At 48.1% G+C, this 19,697-nt stretch overlaps 1 pseudogene; it reads left to right on the forward strand.

Moving 5' to 3' along the window:
* The window catches only part of LOC115122990 (pre-mRNA 3'-end-processing factor FIP1-like), a 48,127-nt pseudogene extending 29,665 nt beyond the window's left edge, over positions 1 to 18,462 (forward strand).
* Positions 18,463 to 19,697: the final 1,235 nt, after the last annotated feature.

Genomic DNA, 19,697 nt, shown 5'->3' on the forward strand with positions numbered 1-19,697 from the left:
GTCTAAACAGTAGTACTGCTACCCTCCTCCAGGTAAACCAGTCTAAACAGTAGTACTGCTACCCTCCTCCAGGTAAACCAGTCTAAACAGTAGTACTGCTACCCTCCTCCAGGTAAACCAGTCTAAACAGTAGTACTGCTACCCTCCAGGTAAACCAGTCTAAACAGTAGTACTGCTACCCTCCAGGTAAACCAGTCTAAACAGTAGTAGTGCTACCCTCCTCCAGGTAAACAAGTCTAAACAGTAGTACTGCTACCCTCCTCCAGGTAAACCAGTCTACCCTCCAGGTAAACCAGTCTAAACAGTAGGACTGCTACCCTCCTCCAGGTAAACCAGTCTAAACAGTAGTACTGCTACCCTCCAGGTAAACCAGTCTAAACAGTAGTACTGCTACCCTCCAGGTAAACCAGTCTAAACAGTAGTACTGCTACCCTCCTCCAGGTAAACCAGTCTAAACAGTAGTACTACTACCCTCCAGGTAAACCAGTAGTGCTATACCGTCCAGGTAAACCAGTCTAAACAGGAGTAGTGCTACCCTCCAGGTAAACCAAAACAGGAGTAGTGCAACCCTCCAGGTAAACCAGTCTAAACAGGAGTAGTGCCACCCTCCAGGTAAACCAGTCTAAACAGGAGTAGTGCTACCGTCCAGGTAAACCAGTCTAAATAGTAGTAGTGCTACCCTCCAGGTAAACCAGTCTAAACAGTAGTGCTGCTACCCTCCAGGTAAACCAGTCTAAACAGTAGTACTTCTACCCTCCAGGTAAACCAGTCTACCCTCCAGATAAACCAGTCTACCCTCCAGTTAAACCAGTCTAAACAGTAGTACTGCTACCCTCCTCCAGGTAAACCAGTCTAAACAGTAGCTACCCTCCAGGTAAACCAGTCTAAACAGTAGTACTGCTACCCTCCTCCAGGTAAACCAGTGTAGTACTGCTACCCTCCAGGTAAACCAGTCTAAACAGTAGTACTGCTACCCTCCAGGTAAACCAGTCTAAACAGTAGTAGTGCTACCCTCCAGGTAAACCAGTCTAAACAGGTAGTAAACAGTGCTACCCTCCAGGTAAACCAGTCTAAACAGTAGTACTGCTACCCTCCAGGTAAACCAGTCTACCCTACAGGTAAACCAGTCTAAACAGTAGTGCTGCTACCCTCCAGGTAAACCAGTCTAAACAGTAGTACTTCTACCCTCCAGGTAAACCAGTCTACCCTCCAGGTAAACCAGTCTACCCTCCAGGTAAACCAGTCTAAACAGTAGTACTGCTACCCTCCAGGTAAACCAGTCTAAACAGTAGTACCTCTACCCTCCAGGTAAACCAGTCTAAACAGTAGTAGTGCTACCCTCCTCCAGGTAAACCAGTCTAAACAGTAGTACTGCTACCCTCCTCCAGGTAAACCAGTCTAAACAGTAGTACTGCTACCCTCCTCCAGGTAAACCAGTCTAAACAGTAGTACTGCTACCCTCCTCCAGGTAAACCAGTCTAAACAGTAGTACTGCTACCCTCCTCCAGGTAAACCAGTCTAAACAGTAGTACTGCTACCCTCCAGGTAAACCAGGTAGTACTGCTACCAGGTAAACCAGTCTAAACAGTAGTACTGCTGCTCCAGGTAAACCAGTCTAAACAGTAGTACTGCTACCCTCCAGGTAAACCAGTCTACCCTCCTCCAGGTAAACAAGTCTAAACAGTAGTACTGCTACCCTCCTCCAGGTAAACCAGTCTACCCTCCAGGTAAACCAGTCTAAACAGTAGGACTGCTACCCTCCTCCAGGTAAACCAGTCTAAACAGTAGTACTGCTACCCTCCAGGTAAACCAGTCTAAACAGTAGTACTGCTACCCTCCTCCAGGTAAACCAGTCTAAACAGTAGTACTGCTACCCTCCTCCAGGTAAACCAGTCTAAACAGTAGTACTACTACCCTCCAGGTAAACCAGTCTAAACAGGAGGACTGCTAACCTCCAGGTAAACCAGTCTACCCTCCAGGTAAACCAGTCTAGTAAACCAGTAGTGCTATACCGTCCAGGTAAACCAGTCTAAACAGGAGTAGTGCTACCCTCCAGGTAAACCAAAACAGGAGTAGTGCAACCCTCCAGGTAAACCAGTCTAAACAGGAGTAGTGCCACCCTCCAGGTAAACCAGTCTAAACAGGAGTAGTGCTACCGTCCAGGTAAACCAGTCTAAACAGGAGTAGTGCAGGTAAACCAGTCTAAACAGTAGTAGTGCTACCCTCCAGGTAAACCAGTCTAAACAGTAGTACTGCTACCCTCCAGGTAAACCAGTCTAAACAGTAGTACTGCTACCCTCCAGGTAAACCAGTCTAAGGTAAACCAGGTAAACCAGTCTAAACAGTAGTACTGCTACCCTCCAGGTAAACCAGTCTACCCTACAGGTAAACCAGTAGTGCTGCTACCCTCCAGGTAAACCAGTCTAAACAGTAGTACTTCTACCCTCCAGGTAAACCAGTCTACCCTCCAGGTAAACCAGTCTACCCTCCAGGTAAACCAGTAGTAGTACCTCTACCCTCCATGTAAACCAGTCTAAACAGTAGTAGTGCTACCCTCCTCCAGGTAAACCAGGTAGTAGTGCTACCCTCCAGGTAAACCAGTCTAAACAGTAGTACTGCTACCCTCCTCCAGGTAAACCAGTCTAAACAGGAGGACTGCTACCCTCCAGGTAAACCAGTCTACCCTCCAGGTAAACCAGTAGTGCTATACCGTCCAGGTAAACCAGTCTAAACAGTAGGACTGCTACCCTCCAGGTAAACCAGTCTAAACAGTAGTACTGCTACCCTCCAGGTAAACCAGTCTAAACAGTAGTACTGCTACCCTCCTCCAGGTAAACCAGTCTAAACAGTAGTACTGCTACCCTCCTCCAGGTAAACCAGTCTAAACAGTAGGACTGCTACCCTCCAGGTAAACCAGTAAAAACCAGTAGTGCTACCCTCCAGGTCTAAACAGTAGGACTGCTACCAGGTAAACCAGTCTAAACAGTAGTACTTCTACCCTCCAGGTAAACCAGTCTACCCTCAGTAAACCAGTCTACCCTCCAGTTAAACCAGTCTAAACAGTAGTACTGCTACCCTCCTCCAGGTAAACCAGTCTAAACAGTAGTACTGCTACCCTCCAGGTAAACCAGTCTACCCTCCAGGTAAACCAGGTAAACCAGTCTAAACAGTAGTACTGCTACCCTCCTCCAGGTAAACCAGTCTAAACAGTAGTAGTGCTACCCTCCAGGTAAACCAGTCTAAACTCCAGGTAAAACCAGGTAAACCAGTCTAAACAGTAGTACTGCTACCCTCCAGGTAAACCAAACAGGTAAACCTCCAGGTAAACCAGTCTACCCCAGGTAAACCAGTCCAGGTGCTGCTACCCTCCAGGTAAACCAGTCTAAACAGTAGTACTGCTACCCTCCAGGTAAACCAGTCTAAACCAGTAGTAAACCAGTCTACCCTCCAGGTAAACCAGTCTAAACAGTAGTACTGCTACCCTCCAGGTAAACCAGTCTAAACCAGTCTACCCTCCAGGTAAACCAGTCTAAACAGTAGTAGTGCTACCCTCCAGGTAAACCAGCCTAAACAGTAGTAGTGCTACCCTCCTCCAGGTAAACCAGTCTAAACAGTAGTACTGCTACCCTCCTCCAGGTAAACCAGTCTAAACAGTAGTACTGCTACCCTCCTCCAGGTAAACCAGTCTAAACAGTAGTACTGCTACCCTCCTCCAGGTAAACCAGTCTAAACAGTAGTACTGCTACCCTCCAGGTAAACCAGTCTAAACAGTAGTACTGCTACCCTCCTCCAGGTAAACCAGTCTAAACAGTAGTACTGCTACCCTCCAGGTAAACCAGTCTAAACAGTAGTACTGCTACCCTCCAGGTAAACCAGTCTAAACAGTAGTAGTGCTACCCTCCTCCAGGTAAACAAGTCTAAACAGTAGTACTGCTACCCTCCTCCAGGTAAACCAGTCTACCCTCCAGGTAAACCAGTCTAAACAGTAGGACTGCTACCCTCCTCCAGGTAAACCAGTCTAAACAGTAGTACTGCTACCCTCCAGGTAAACCAGTCTAAACAGTAGTACTGCTACCCTCCAGGTAAACCAGTCTAAACAGTAGTACTGCTACCCTCCTCCAGGTAAACCAGTCTAAACAGTAGTACTACTACCCTCCAGGTAAACCAGTCTAAACAGGAGGACTGCTAACCTCCAGGTAAACCAGTCTACCCTCCAGGTAAACCAGTCTACCCTCCAGGTAAACCAGTAGTGCTATACCGTCCAGGTAAACCAGTCTAAACAGGAGTAGTGCTACCCTCCAGGTAAACCAAAACAGGAGTAGTAACCCTCCAGGTAAACCAGTCTAAACCCTCCCAGGTAAACCAGTCTAAACAGGAGTAGTGCTACCGTCCAGGTAAACCAGTCTAAACAGGAGTAGTGCAACCCTCCAGGTAAACCAGTCTAAACAGTAGTAGTGCTACCCTCCAGGTAAACCAGTCTAAACAGTAGTACTGCTACCCTCCTCCAGGTAAACCAGTCTAAACAGTAGTACTGCTACCCTCCAGGTAAACCAGTCTACCCTCCAGGTAAACCAGGTAAACCAGTCTAAACAGTAGTACTGCTACCCTCCAGGTAAACCAGTCTAAACAGTAGTGCTGCTACCCTCCAGGTAAACCAGTCTAAACAGTAGTACTGCTACCCTCCAGGTAAACCAGTCTAAACAGTAGTACTTCTACCCTCCAAGTAAACCAGTCTACCCTCCAGGTAAACCAGTCTACCCTCCAGGTAAACCAGTCTAAACAGTAGTACCTCTACCCTCCATGTAAACCAGTCTAAACAGTAGTAGTGCTACCCTCCTCCAGGTAAACCAGTCTAAACAGTAGTACTGCTACCCTCCTCCAGGTAAACCAGTCTAAACAGTAGTACTGCTACCCTCCTCCAGGTAAACCAGTCTAAACAGGAGGACTGCTACCCTCCAGGTAAACCAGTCTACCCTCCAGGTAAACCAGTAGTGCTATACCGTCCAGGTAAACCAGTCTAAACAGTAGGACTGCTACCCTCCAGGTAAACCAGTCTAAACAGTAGTACTGCTACCCTCCAGGTAAACCAGTCTAAACAGTAGTACTGCTACCCTCCTCCAGGTAAACCAGTCTAAACAGTAGTGCTGCTACCCTCCAGGTAAACCAGTCTAAACAGTAGTACTTCTACCCTCCAGGTAAACCAGTCTACCCTCCAGGTAAACCAGTCTACCCTCCAGTTAAACCAGTCTAAACAGTAGTACTGCTACCCTCCTCCAGGTAAACCAGTCTAAACAGTAGTACTGCTACCCTCCTCCAGGTAAACCAGTCTAAACAGTAGTACTGCTACCCTCCTCCAGGTAAACCAGTCTAAACAGTAGTACTGCTACCCTCCTCCAGGTAAACCAGTCTAAACAGGAGGACTGCTACCCTCCAGGTAAACCAGTCTACCCTCCAGGTAAACCAGTAGTGCTATACCGTCCAGGTAAACCAGTCTAAACAGTAGGACTGCTACCCTCCAGGTAAACCAGTCTAAACAGTAGTACTGCTACCCTCCAGGTAAACCAGTCTAAACAGTAGTACTGCTACCCTCCTCCAGGTAAACCAGTCTAAACAGTAGTGCTGCTACCCTCCAGGTAAACCAGTCTAAACAGTAGTACTTCTACCCTCCAGGTAAACCAGTCTACCCTCCAGGTAAACCAGTCTACCCTCCAGGTAAACCAGTCTAAACAGTAGTACCTCTACCCTCCAGGTAAACCAGTCTAAACAGTAGTAGTGCTACCCTCCTCCAGGTAAACCAGCCTAAACAGTAGTAGTGCTACCCTCCTCCAGGTAAACCAGTCTAAACAGTAGTACTGCTACCCTCCTCCAGGTAAACCAGTCTAAACAGTAGTACTGCTACCCTCCTCCAGGTAAACCAGTCTAAACAGTAGTACTGCTACCCTCCTCCAGGTAAACCAGTCTAAACAGTAGTACTGCTACCCTCCAGGTAAACCAGTCTAAACAGTAGTACTGCTACCCTCCTCCAGGTAAACCAGTCTAAACAGTAGTACTGCTACCCTCCTCCAGGTAAACCAGTCTAAACAGTAGTACTGCTACCCTCCAGGTAAACCAGTCTAAACAGTAGTACTGCTACCCTCCAGGTAAACCAGTCTAAACAGTAGTACTGCTACCCTCCAGGTAAACCAGTCTAAACAGTAGTAGTGCTACCTCCAGGTAAACCAGTCTAAACAGTAGTACTGCTACCCTCCAGGTAAACCAGTCTACCCTCCAGGTAAACCAGTCTAAACAGTAGTGACTGCTACCCTCCTCCAGGTAAACCAGTCTAAACAGTAGTACTGCTACCCTCCAGGTAAACCAGTCTAAACAGTAGTACTGCTACCCTCCAGGTAAACCAGTCTAAACAGTAGTACTGCTACCCTCCAGGTAAACCAGTCTAAACAAACACCCTCCAGGTAAACCAGTCTAAACAGTAGTACTGCTACCCTCCTCCAGGTAAACCAGCCTAAACAGTAGTACTGCTACCCTCCTCCAGGTAAACCAGTCTAAACAGTAGTACTGCTACCCTCCTCCAGGTAAACCAGTCTAAACAGTAGTACTGCTACCCTCCTCCAGGTAAACCAGTCTAAACAGTAGTACTGCTACCCTCCTCCAGGTAAACCAGTCTAAACAGTAGTACTGCTACCCTCCAGGTAAACCAGTCTAAACAGTAGTACTGCTACCCTCCAGGTAAACCAGTCTAAACAGTAGTACTGCTACCCTCCTCCAGGTAAACCAGTCTAAACAGTAGTACTGCTACCCTCCAGGTAAACCAGTCTAAACAGTAGTACTGCTACCCTCCTCCAGGTAAACAAGTCTAAACAGTCTACCCTCCAGGTAAACCAGTCTACCCTCCAGGTAAACCAGTCTAAACAGTAGGACTGCTACCCTCCTCCAGGTAAACCAGTCTAAACAGTAGTACTGCTACCCTCCAGGTAAACCAGTCTAAACAGTAGTACTGCTACCCTCCAGGTAAACCAGTCTAAACAGTAGTACTGCTACCCTCCTCCAGGTAAACCAGTCTAAACAGTAGTACTACTACCCTCCAGGTAAACCAGTCTAAACAGGAGGACTGCTAACCTCCAGGTAAACCAGTCTACCCTCCAGGTAAACCAGTCTACCCTCCAGGTAAACCAGTAGTGCTATACCGTCCAGGTAAACCAGTCTAAACAGGAGTAGTGCTACCCTCCAGGTAAACCAAAACAGGAGTAGTGCAACCCTCCAGGTAAACCAGTCTAAACAGGAGTAGTGCCACCCTCCAGGTAAACCAGTCTAAACAGGAGTAGTGCTACCGTCCAGGTAAACCAGTCTAAACAGGAGTAGTGCAACCCTCCAGGTAAACCAGTCTAAACAGTAGTAGTGCTACCCTCCAGGTAAACCAGTCTAAACAGTAGTACTGCTACCCTCCTCCAGGTAAACCAGTCTAAACAATAGTACTGCTACCCTCCAGGTAAACCAGTCTACCCTCCAGGTAAACCAGGTAAACCAGTCTAAACAGTAGTACTGCTACCCTCCAGGTAAACCAGTCTACCCTACAGGTAAACCAGTCTAAACAGTAGTGCTGCTACCCTCCAGGTAAACCAGTCTAAACAGTAGTACTTCTACCCTCCAGGTAAACCAGTCTAAACAGTAGTACTTCTACCCTCCAAGTAAACCAGTCTACCCTCCAGGTAAACCAGTCTACCCTCCAGGTAAACCAGTCTAAACAGTAGTACCTCTACCCTCCATGTAAACCAGTCTAAACAGTAGTAGTGCTACCCTCCTCCAGGTAAACCAGTCTAAACAGTAGTACTGCTACCCTCCTCCAGGTAAACCAGTCTAAACAGTAGTACTGCTACCTCCTCCAGGTAAAACCAGTCTAAACAGGAGGACTGCTACCCTCCAGGTAAACCAGTCTACCCTCCAGGTAAACCAGTAGTGCTATACCGTCCAGGTAAACCAGTCTAAAACAGTAGGACTGCTACCAGGTAAACCAGTCTAAACAGTAGTACTGCTACCCTCCAGGTAAACCAGTCTAAACAGTAGTACTGCTACCCTCCAGGTAAACCAGTCTAAACAGTAGTGCTGCTACCCTCCAGGTAAACCAGTCTAAACAGTAGTACTTCTACCCTCCAGGTAAAACCAGTTCACCCTCCAGGTAAACCAGTCTACCCTCCAGTTAAACCAGTCTAAACAGTAGTACTGCTACCCTCCTCCAGGTAAACCAGTCTAAACAGTAGTACTGCTACCCTCCTCCAGGTAAACCAGTCTAAACAGTAGTACTGCTACCCTCCAGGTAAACCAGTCTAAACAGTAGTACTGCTACCCTCCTCCAGGTAAACCAGTCTAAACAGGAGGACTGCTACCCTCCAGGTAAACCAGTCTAAACTCCAGGTAAACCAGAGTGCTACCCTCCAGGTAAACCAGTCCAGTAGGACTGCTACTCCAGGTAAACCAGTCTAAACAGTAGTACTGCTACCCTCCAGGTAAACCAGTCTAAACAGTAGTACTGCTACCCTCCCTCCAGGTAAACCAGTCTAAACAGTAGTGCTGCTACCCTCCAGGTAAACCAGTCCCTAAACAGTAGTACTTCTACCCTCCAGGTAAAACCAGTCTACCCACAGGAACCAGTCTACCCTCCAGGTAAACCAGTCTAAACAGTAGTACCTCTACCCTCCAGGTAAACCAGTCTAAACAGTAGTAGTGCTGCCCTCCTCCAGGTAAACCAGCCTAAACAGTAGTGTGCTACCTCTCCTCCAGGTAAAACCAGTCTAAACAGTAGTACTGCTACCCTCCAGGTAAACCAGTCTAAACAGTCAGGTGCTACCCTCCTCCAGGTAAACCAGTCTAAACAGTAGTACTGCTACCCTCCTCCAGGTAAACCACTAAACAGTAGTACTGCTACCCTCCTCCAGGTAAACCAGTCCAGTAGTACTGCTACCCCTCCAGGTAAACCAGTCTAAACAGTAGTACTGCTACCCTCCTCCAGGTAAACCAGTCTAAACAGTAGTACTGCTACCCTCCAGGTAAACCAGTCTAAACAGTAGTAGTGCTACCCTCCAGGTAAACCAGTCTAAACAGTAGTACTGTAAACCAGGTAAACCAGTCTAAACAGTGGTAGTGCTGCCCTCCAGGTAAACAAGTCTAAACAGTAGTACTGCTACCTCCTCCAGGTAAACCAGTCCAGGTAAACCAGTCTAAACAGTCTACCCTCCTCCAGGTAAACCAGTCTAAGGTAAACCAGTCTAAACAGTAGTACTGCTACCCTCCAGGTAAACCAGTCTAAACAGTAGTACCTCCAGGTAAACCAGTCTAGTACCTCTCCCTCCAGGTAAACCAGTCTAAACAGTAGTAGTGCTTCCACCTCCAGGTAAACCAGCCTAAACAGTAGTAGTGTGCTACTCCAGGTAAACCAGTCTAAACCCTCCAGGTAAACCAGTCTAAACAGTAGTACTGCTACCCTCCTCCAGGTAAACCAGTCTAAACAGTAGTACTGCTACCCTCCAGGTAAACCAGTCTAAACAGTAGTACTGCTACCCTCCTCCAGGTAAACCAGTCTAAACAGTAGTACTGCTACCCTCCTCCAGGTAAACCAGTCTAAACAGTAGTACTGCTACCCTCCTCCAGGTAAACCAGTCTAAACAGTAGTACTGCTACCCTCCAGGTAAACCAGTCTAAACAGTAGTACTGCTACCCTCCAGGTAAACCAGTCTAAACAGTAGTACTGCTACCCTCCAGGTAAACCAGTCTAAACAGTAGTAGTGCTACCCTCCTCCAGGTAAACAAGTCTAAACAGTAGTACTGCTACCCTCCTCCAGGTAAACCAGTCTACCCTCCAGGTAAACCAGTCTAAACAGTAGGACTGCTACCCTCCTCCAGGTAAACCAGTCTAAACAGTAGTACTGCTACCCTCCAGGTAAACCAGTCTAAACAGTAGTACTGCTACCCTCCAGGTAAACCAGTCTAAACAGTAGTACTGCTACCCTCCTCCAGGTAAACCAGTCTAAACAGTAGTACTACTACCCTCCAGGTAAACCAGTCTAAACAGGAGGACTGCTAACCTCCAGGTAAACCAGTCTACCCTCCAGGTAAACCAGTCTACCCTCCAGGTAAACCAGTAGTGCTATACCGTCCAGGTAAACCAGTCTAAACAGGAGTAGTGCTACCCTCCAGGTAAACCAAAACAGGAGTAGTGCAACCCTCCAGGTAAACCAGTCTAAACAGGAGTAGTGCCACCCTCCAGGTAAACCAGTCTAAACAGGAGTAGTGCTACCGTCCAGGTAAACCAGTCTAAACAGGAGTAGTGCAACCCTCCAGGTAAACCAGTCTAAACAGTAGTAGTGCTACCCTCCAGGTAAACCAGTCTAAACAGTAGTACTGCTACCCTCCTCCAGGTAAACCAGTCTAAACAGTAGTACTGCTACCCTCCAGGTAAACCAGTCTACCCTCCAGGTAAACCAGGTAAACCAGTCTAAACAGTAGTACTGCTACCCTCCAGGTAAACCAGTCTACCCTACAGGTAAACCAGTCTAAACAGTAGTGCTGCTACCCTCCAGGTAAACCAGTCTAAACAGTAGTACTTCTACCCTCCAGGTAAACCAGTCTAAACAGTAGTACTTCTACCCTCCAAGTAAACCAGTCTACCCTCCAGGTAAACCAGTCTCCAAAACCAGTCTAAACAGTAGTACCTCTACCCTCCATGTAAACCAGTCTAAACAGTAGTAGTGCTACCCTCCTCCAGGTAAACCAGTCTAAACAGTAGTACTGCTACCCTCCTCCAGGTAAACCAGTCTAAACAGTAGTACTGCTACCCTCCTCCAGGTAAACCAGTCTAAACAGGAGGACTGCTACCCTCCAGGTAAACCAGTCTACCCTCCAGGTAAACCAGTAGTGCTGTACCGTCCAGGTAAACCAGTCTAAACAGTAGGACTGCTACCCTCCAGGTAAACCAGTCTAAACAGTAGTACTGCTACCCTCCAGGTAAACCAGTCTAAACAGTAGTACTGCTACCCTCCTCCAGGTAAACCAGTCTAAACAGTAGTACTACTACCCTCCAGGTAAACCAGTCTAAACAGAGGACTGCTACCCTCCAGGTAAACCAGTCTAAAACCAGTCTACCCTCCAGGTAAAACCAGTCTACCCTCCAGGTAAACCAGTCTAAACAGGAGTACTGCTACCCTCCAGGTAAACCATTCTAAACAGGAGTAGTGCTACCTCCAGGTAAACCAGTCTAAACAGTAGTAGTGCTACCCTCCAGGTAAACCAGTCTACCCTCCAAACAGTCTACTCCTAAACCAGTCCTCCAGGTAAACCAGTCTAAACAGGAGTAGTGCTACCCTCCAGGTAAACCAGTCTAAACAGTCTGCTACCCTCCAGGTAAACCAGTCTAAACCCCTCCAGGTAAACCAGTCTAAACAGTGCTATGCAACCCTCCAGGTAAACCAGTCTAAACAGGAGTAGTGCTACCCTCCAGGTAAACCAAAACAGGAGTAGTGCAACCTCCAGGTAAACCAGTCTAAACAGGAGTAGTGCTACCCTCCAGGTAAACCAGTCTAAACAGTAGTACTGCTACCCTCCTCCAGGTAAACCAGTCTAAACAGTAGTAGTGCTACCCTCCAGGTAAACCAGTCTAAACAGGAGTAGTAACCCCTCCAGGTAAACCAGTCTAAACAGGAGTAGTGCCTCCAGGTAAACCAGTCTAAACAGGAGTAGTGCCACCCTCCAGGTAAACCAGTCTAAACCCCTCCAGGTAAACCAGTCTAAACAGTAGTACCTCTACCCTCCAGGTAAACCAGTCTAAACAGGAGTAGTGCTACCCTCCTCCAGGTAAAAACCAGTCTAAACAGTAGTACTGACCCTCCCTCCAGGTAAACCAGTCTAAACAGTAGTACTGCTACCCTCCTCCAGTCCAGGTAGTGTAAAAATCAGTCTAAACAGTAGTACTGCTACCCTCCTCCAGGTAAACCAGTCTAAACAGTAGTACTACCCTCCAGGTAAACCAGTCTAAACAGTAGTACTGCTCCCCTCCTCCAGGTAAACCAGTCTAAACAGTAGTACTGCTACCCTCCTCCAGGTAAACCAGTCTAAAAACAGTCTAAACAGTAGTACTGCTACCCTCCTCCAGGTAAACCAGTCTAAACAGTAGTACTGCTACCCTCCAGGTAAACCAGTCTAAACAGTAGTACTGCTACCCTCCAGGTAAACCAGTCTAAACAGTAGTACTTCTACCCTCCAGGTAAACCAGTCTAAACAGTAGTACTGCTACCCTCCTCCAGGTAAACCAGTCTAAACAGTAGTACTGCTACCCTCCAGGTAAACCAGTCTACCCCCAGGTAAACAGTCTAAACAGTAGTACTGCTACCCTCCTCCAGGTAAACCAGTCTAAACAGTAGTACTGCTACCCTCCTCCAGGTAAACCAGTCTAAACAGTAGTACTGCTACCCTCCAGGTAAACCAGTCTAAACAGGAGGATGCTTTGCCTCCAGGTAAACCAAAACAGGAGTAGTGCCCCTCCAGGTAAACCAGTCTAAACAGGAGTAGTGCCACCCTCCAGGTAAACCAGTCTAAACAGGAGTAGTGCCTCCAGGTAAACCAGTCTAAACAGGAGTAGTGCAACCTCCAGGTAAACCAGTCCAGGTAAAGGTAAACCAGTCTAAACAGGGAGTACTGCTACCCTCCTCCAGGTAAACCAAAAACAGTAGTGCACCCTCCAGGTAAACCAGTCTACCCTCCAGGTAAACCAGGTAAACCAGTCTAAACAGTAGTACTGCTACCAGGTAAACCAGTCTAAACAGGGTCTAAACAGTAGTGCTACCCTCCAGGTAAACCAGTCTAACAGTAGTTTCTACCCTCCAAGTAAACCAGTCTACCCTCCAGGTAAACCAGTCTACCCTCCAGGCAAACAGTCTAAACAGTAGTACCCCTCTACCCTCCATGTAAACCAGTCTAAACAGTAGTACTTCCCTCCTCCAGGTAAACCAGTCCAACAGTCTGCTACCCTCCTCCAGGTAAACCAGTCTAAAACTGCTACTCTCCTCAAAACAGTCTAAACAGGAGGACTACTCCAGGTAAACCAGTCTACCCTCCAGGTAAACCAGTAGTGCTACCCTCCAGGTAAACCAGTCTAAACAGTAGGACTGCTACCCTCCAGGAAACCAGTCTAAACAGTAGTACTGCTACCCTCCAGGTAAACCAGTCTAAACAGTAGTACTGCTACCCTCCTCCAGGTAAACCAGTCTAAACAGTAGTGCTGCTCCAGGTAAACCAGTCTAAACAGTAGTACTTCTACCCAGGTAAACCAGTCTACCCTCCAGGTAAAACCAGTCTACCCTCCAGGTCTAAACAGTAGTACAGGTAAACCAGTCTAAACAGTAGTACTGCTACCTCCTCCAGGTAAACCAGTCTAAACAGTAGTACTGCTACCCTCCAGGTAAACCAGTCTACCCTCCAGGTAAACCAGGTAAACCAGTCTAAACAGTAGTAGTGCTACCCTCCAGGTATACCAGTCTCCCTCCAGGTAAACCAGGTAAACCAGTCTAAACAGTAGTACTGCTACCCTCCAGGTAAACCAGTCTAAACAGTAGTACTGCTACCAGGTAAACCAGTCTACCCTCCAGGTAAAACCAGTCTAAACAGTAGTGCTGCTACCCTCCAGGTAAACCAGTCTAAACAGTAGTACCTTCCTCCAGGTAAACCAGTCTACCAGGTAAACCAGTCTACCCTCCAGGTAAACCAGTCTAAACAGTAGTACTGCTACCCTCAGGTAAACCAGTCTAAACAGTAGTACCTCTACCCTCCAGGTAAAGTCTAAACAGTAGTAGTGCTACCCTCCTCCAGGTAAACCAGCCTAAACAGTAGTAGTGCTACCCTCCTCCAGGTAAACCAGTCTAAACAGTAGTACTGCTACCCTCCTCCAGGTAAACCAGTCTAAACAGTAGTACTGCTACCCTCCTCCAGGTAAACCAGTCTAAACAGTAGTACTGCTACCCTCCTCCAGGTAAACCAGTCTAAACAGTAGTACTGCTACCCTCCTCCAGGTAAACCAGTCTAAACAGTAGTACTGCTACCCTCCTCCAGGTAAACCAGTCTAAACAGTAGTACTGCTACCCTCCAGGTAAACCAGTCTAAACAGTAGTACTGCTACCCTCCAGGTAAACCAGTCTAAACAGTAGTACTGCTACCCTCCAGGTAAACCAGTCTAAACAGTAGTACTGCTACCCTCCAGGTAAACCAGTCTAAACAGTAGTAGTGCTACCCTCCTCCAGGTAAACAAGTCTAAACAGTAGTACTGCTACCCTCCTCCAGGTAAACCAGTCTACCCTCCAGGTAAACCAGTCTAAACAGTAGGACTGCTACCCTCCAGGTAAACCAGTCTAAACAGTAGTACTTCTTACCTCCAGGTAAACCAGTCTAAACAGTAGTACTATACCCTCCAGGTAAACCAGTCTAAACAGTAGTACTGCTACCCTCCTCCAGGTAAACCAGTCTAAACAGTAGTACTACTACCTCCAGGTAAACCAGTTCAAACAGGAGGACTGCTAACCTCCAGGTAAAACCAGTCTACCCTCCAGGTAAACCAGTCTACCCTCCAGGTAAACCAGTAGTGCTATACCGTCCAGGTAAACCAGTCTAAACAGGAGTAGTGCTACCCTCCAGGCTACCCCTCCAGGTAAAAACCAGTCTAAACAGGAGTAGTGCCACCCTCCAGGTAAACCAGTCTAAACAGGAGTAGTGCTACCGTCCAGGTAAACCAGTCTAAACAGGAGTAGTGCAACCCTCCAGGTAAACCAGTCTAAACAGTAGTAGTGCTACCCTCCAGGTAAACCAGTCTAAACAGGAGTACTGGGCTACCCTCCTCCAGGTAAACCAGTCTAAACAGTAGTACTGCTACCCTCCAGCCAGTCTACCCTCCAGGTAAAACCAGTAGTCTAAACAGTAGTACTGCTACCCTCCAGGTAAACCAGTCTACCCTAAAACCAGTCTAAACAGTAGTAGGTAAACCAGTCTACCCTCCAGGTAAACCAGGTCCAGTAAACAGTAGTGCTGCTACCCTCCAGGTAAACCAGTCTAAACAGTAGTAGTAAACCAGTCTACCCTCCAGGTAAACCAGTCTACCCTCCAGGTAAACCAGTCTAAACAGTAGTACCTCTACCCTCCATGTAAACCAGTCTAAACAGTAGTAGTGCTACCCTCCTCCAGGTAAACCAGTCTAAACAGTAGTACTGCTACCCTCCTCCAGGTAAACCAGTCTAAACAGTAGTACTGCTACCCTCCTCCAGGTAAACCAGTCTAAACAGGAGGACTGCTACCCTCCAGGTAAACCAGTCTACCCTCCAGGTAAACCAGTAGTGCTATACCGTCCAGGTAAACCAGTCTAAACAGTAGGACTGCTACCCTCCAGGTAAACCAGTCTAAACAGTAGTACTGCTACCCTCCAGGTAAACCAGTCTAAACAGTAGTACTGCTACCCTCCTCCAGGTAAACCAGTCTAAACAGTAGTACTACTACCCTCCAGGTAAACCAGTCTAAACAGGAGGACTGCTACCCTCCAGGTAAACCAGTCTACCCTCCAGGTAAACCAGTCTACCCTCCAGGTAAACCAGTCTAAACAGGAGGACGGCTACCTCCAGGTAAACCATTCTAAACAGGAGTAGTGCTACCTCCAGGTTCTAAACAGGAGTAGTGCTACCCTCCAGGTAAACCAGTCTACCCTCCAGGTAAACCAGTCTACCCTCCAGGTAAACCAGTAGTGCACTCCGTCCAGGTAAACCAGTCTAAACAGGAGTAGTGCTACCTCCAGGTAAACCAAAACAGGAGTCCAGGTAAACCAGTCTACAGGAGTAGTGCCACCTCCAGGTAAACCAGTCTAAACAGGAGTAGTGCCACCCTCCAGGTAAACCAGTCTAAACAGGAGTAGTGCAACCCTCCAGGTAAACCAGTCTAAACAGGAGTAGTGCTACCCTCCAGGTAAACCAGCCTAAACAGGAGTAGTGCAACCCTCCAGGTAAACCAGTCTAAACAGGAGTAGTGCTACCCTCCTCCAGGTAAACCAGTCTAAACAGTAGTACTGCTACCCTCCTCCAGGTAAACCAGTCTACCCTCCAGGTAAACCAGTCTAAACAGGAGTAGTGCTACCCTCCAGGTAAACCAGTCTAAACAGGAGTAGTGCTACCCTCCAGGTAAACCAGTCTAAACAGGAGTAGTGCTACCCTCCAGGTAAACCAGTCTACCCTCCAGGTAAACCAGTCTACCCTCCAGGTAGAGTCTACCCTCCAGGTAAACCAGTCTAAACAGTAGTACTGCTACCCTCCTCCAGGTAAACCAGTCTAAACAGTAGTACTGCTACCCTCCTCCAGGTAAACCAGTCTACCCTCCAGGTAAACCAGTCTAAACAGTAGTACTGCTACCCTCCTCCAGGTAAACCAGTCTAAACAGTAGTACTGCTACCCTCCTCCAGGTAAACCAGTCTAAACAGTAGTACTGCTAACCTCCTCCAGGTAAACCAGTCTAAACAGTAGTACTGCTACCCTCCTCCAGGTAAACCAGTCTAAACAGTAGTACTGCTACCCTCCAGGTAAACCAGTCTACCCTCCAGGTAAACCAGTCTACCCTCCAGGTAAACCAGGTAAACCAGTCTACCCTCCAGGTAAACCAGTCTACCCTCCAGGTAAACCGAAACAGGAGGGTGGTAATAGACAATGTATTTATTTAATGTGATCAGCGGTAGATCTGTGTAATAGCAGAATTTTAAAGGTCATATCTGATTGAGCTGACCTATGCAGCGGTTACCGTGACTACGGTCTCCGTGAACACAGGAGCATTGCCTTTTAAAAGGGTCATAGCTGACTAAGCAGGATCAGATTGAATCCCAGCTCTCTGTTAGCTGACCTATGCAGCGGTTACTGTGACTACGGTCTCCGTGAACACAGGAGCATTGCCTTTTAAAATGGTCATAGCTGACTAAGCAGGATCAGATTGAATCCCAGCTCTCTGTTAGCTGACCTATGCAGCGGTTACTGTGACTACGGTCTCCGTGAACACAGGAGCATTGCCTTTTAAAAGGGTCATAGCTGACTAAGCAGGATCAGATTGAATCCCAGCTCTCTGTTAGCTGACCTATGCAGCGGTTACCGTGACTACGGTCTCCGTGAACACAGGAGCATTGCCTTTTAAAAGGGATCAGATTGAATCCCAGCCTTACTCTCTGTTAGTCTACAAACTGTTTTTGGGGTTTCAGCTAATGTTCTTTACTAGTGATCTGTCAATCAACCTGTCAATCAATCAGTCTGACCTGATGTTCTTTACTGTACTACTACCCACCAGGACCGGGACCAGGACCAGGACCCAGACGGGAGGACAAGAGGGAGAAGGAGAGAGAGAGACCCAGGGAGAGACCACATGAGAGGGAGAGAGAGCGAGAGCACAGCCCCTCCACTATGGGTTACAACAGGTTAGTCGAGGACGATGCAGGCGACAACAGGTTAGTCGAGGACGATGCAGGCGACAACCGGTTAGTCGAGGATGCACAACCGGTTAGTCGAGACTGATGCAGGCGACAACCGGTTAGTCGAGGACGATGCGGGCGACAACAGGTTAGTCGAGGACGATGCGGGCGACAGCGGGTTAGTCGAGGACGATGCGGGCGACAGCAGGTTAGTCGAGGACGATGCGGGCGACAACAGGTTAGTCGAGGACGATGCGGGCGACAGCGGGTTAGTCGAGGACGATGCAGGCGACAGCGGGTTAGTCGAGGACGATGCAGGCGACAGCGGGTTAGTCGAGGACGATGCAGGCGACAGCGGGTTAGTCGAGGACGATGCAGGCGACAACAGGTTAGTCGAGGACGATGCAGGCGACAGCGGGTTAGTCGAGGACGATGCAGGCGACAGCGGGTTAGTCGAGGACGATGCAGGCCACAGCGGGTTAGTCGAGGACGATGCAGGCGACAACAGGTTAGTCGAGGACGATGCAGGCGACAGCGGGTTAGTCGAGGACGATGCAGGCGACAGCGGGTTAGTCGAGGACGATGCAGGCCACAGCGGGTTAGTCGAGGACGATGCATGCGACAACAGGTTAGTCGAGGACGATGCGGGCGACAACAGGTTAGTCGAGGACGACGCAGGCGACAACTGGTTAGTCGAGGACGACGCAAGCGACAACTGGTTAGTCGAGGACGACGCAGGCGACAACTGGTTAGTCGAGGACGATGCAGGCGACAACCGGTTAGGCGAGGACGACGACGACGCGGGCGACGGCGGGTTAGGCGAGGACGACGACGCGGGCGACGGCGGGTTAGGCGAGGACGACGACGCGGGCGACGGCGGGTTAGGCGAGGACGACGACGACGCGGGCGACGGCGGGTTAGGCGAGGACGACGACGCGGGCGACGGCGGGTTAGTCGAGGACGACGGCGGGTTAGTCGAGGACAACGCGGCCACGGCGGGTTAGTCGCGGGCGACGGCGGGTTAGTCGCGGGCGACGGCGGGTTAGTCGAGGACGACGGCGGGTTAGTCGAGGACGACGGCGGGTTAGTCGAGGACGACCCGGGAGGCGGCGGGTTAGGCGAGGATGACGACGCAGGCAACAGTGTTCTCCTAACAGTATATCTTCCCCCACTGTCCCTGTCCCAGTCCCGGGCTCGGACCAGTGGTCCTCTGCTCGCTAACACAAGTGACCGCATTCCTTGGCAAGGCACAAACCAGTTGAGCTATAGAAACATATTGAATATGATAGCTAGCTGTGGAGCACATTATTTTTAAAATATATTTCTTTATTTTATTTTGAATTTTACTCCCTTTTCTCCCCAATTTCGTGGTATCCAATTGTTTTTGTAGTTACTATCTTGTCTCATCGCTATAACTCCCGTACGGGCTCGGGAGAGACGAAGGTCGAAAGCCAAAGACCAACAGATTGGCACACCTCATCTCACTGTCCAATCAGAAAAGATCTGTTTAACTTCTTATGGGCAGGCTGGACGGTAAACGTCCCACCTGGCCAACATCCTGTGAAATTACAGAGCATGAAATTCAAATTAAATATAAATATTTAACATTCATGTAAAGTACAAGTGTTATACATCAAAATAAAGCTTAACTTTTGTTAATCCAGCCGCTGTGTCAGATTTCAAAAAGGCTTTACATCGAAAGCACACCATGCGATTATCTGAGGACAGCTCCCAGGCAGGTGCGACACGAAAGTCAGAAATAGCCGATATAATAAATGCCTTACCTTTGATGATCTTCTTCTGTTGGCACTCCAAAAGGTCCCAGTTACATCACAAATGGTCATTTTGTTCGATAAAGTCCTTCTTTATATCCATAAAAACTCAGTTTAGCTGGCGCGCTTCAGTCAATAATCCACCGATTCACGACATGGAAACACTACAGCCAAAATGGGAGCCTCTTAGAAAATTACAACTTCTTGCTCATTTTTCCAAAAACCAGCCTGAAACTCTAAAGACTGTTGACATCTAGTGGACGCCCTAGAATTGCAATCTGGGAGGACTTCGCCTCATAAAAAACATGAAAGACATTGAAAACAGTGGTAGGCTGAATTTTAATATTTTTTTTAATGGGTTTGTCCTCTGGGTTTCGCCTGCCATATCAGTTCTGTTATACTAAGACATTATTTTAACAGTTTCAGAAACTTTAGAGTGTTTTCTATCCAAATCTACCAATTATATG

The sequence above is a fragment of the Oncorhynchus nerka genome, linkage group LG18, assembly GCF_034236695.1.
Source record: "Oncorhynchus nerka isolate Pitt River linkage group LG18, Oner_Uvic_2.0, whole genome shotgun sequence".
NCBI classification, from domain to species: domain Eukaryota; kingdom Metazoa; phylum Chordata; class Actinopteri; order Salmoniformes; family Salmonidae; genus Oncorhynchus; species Oncorhynchus nerka.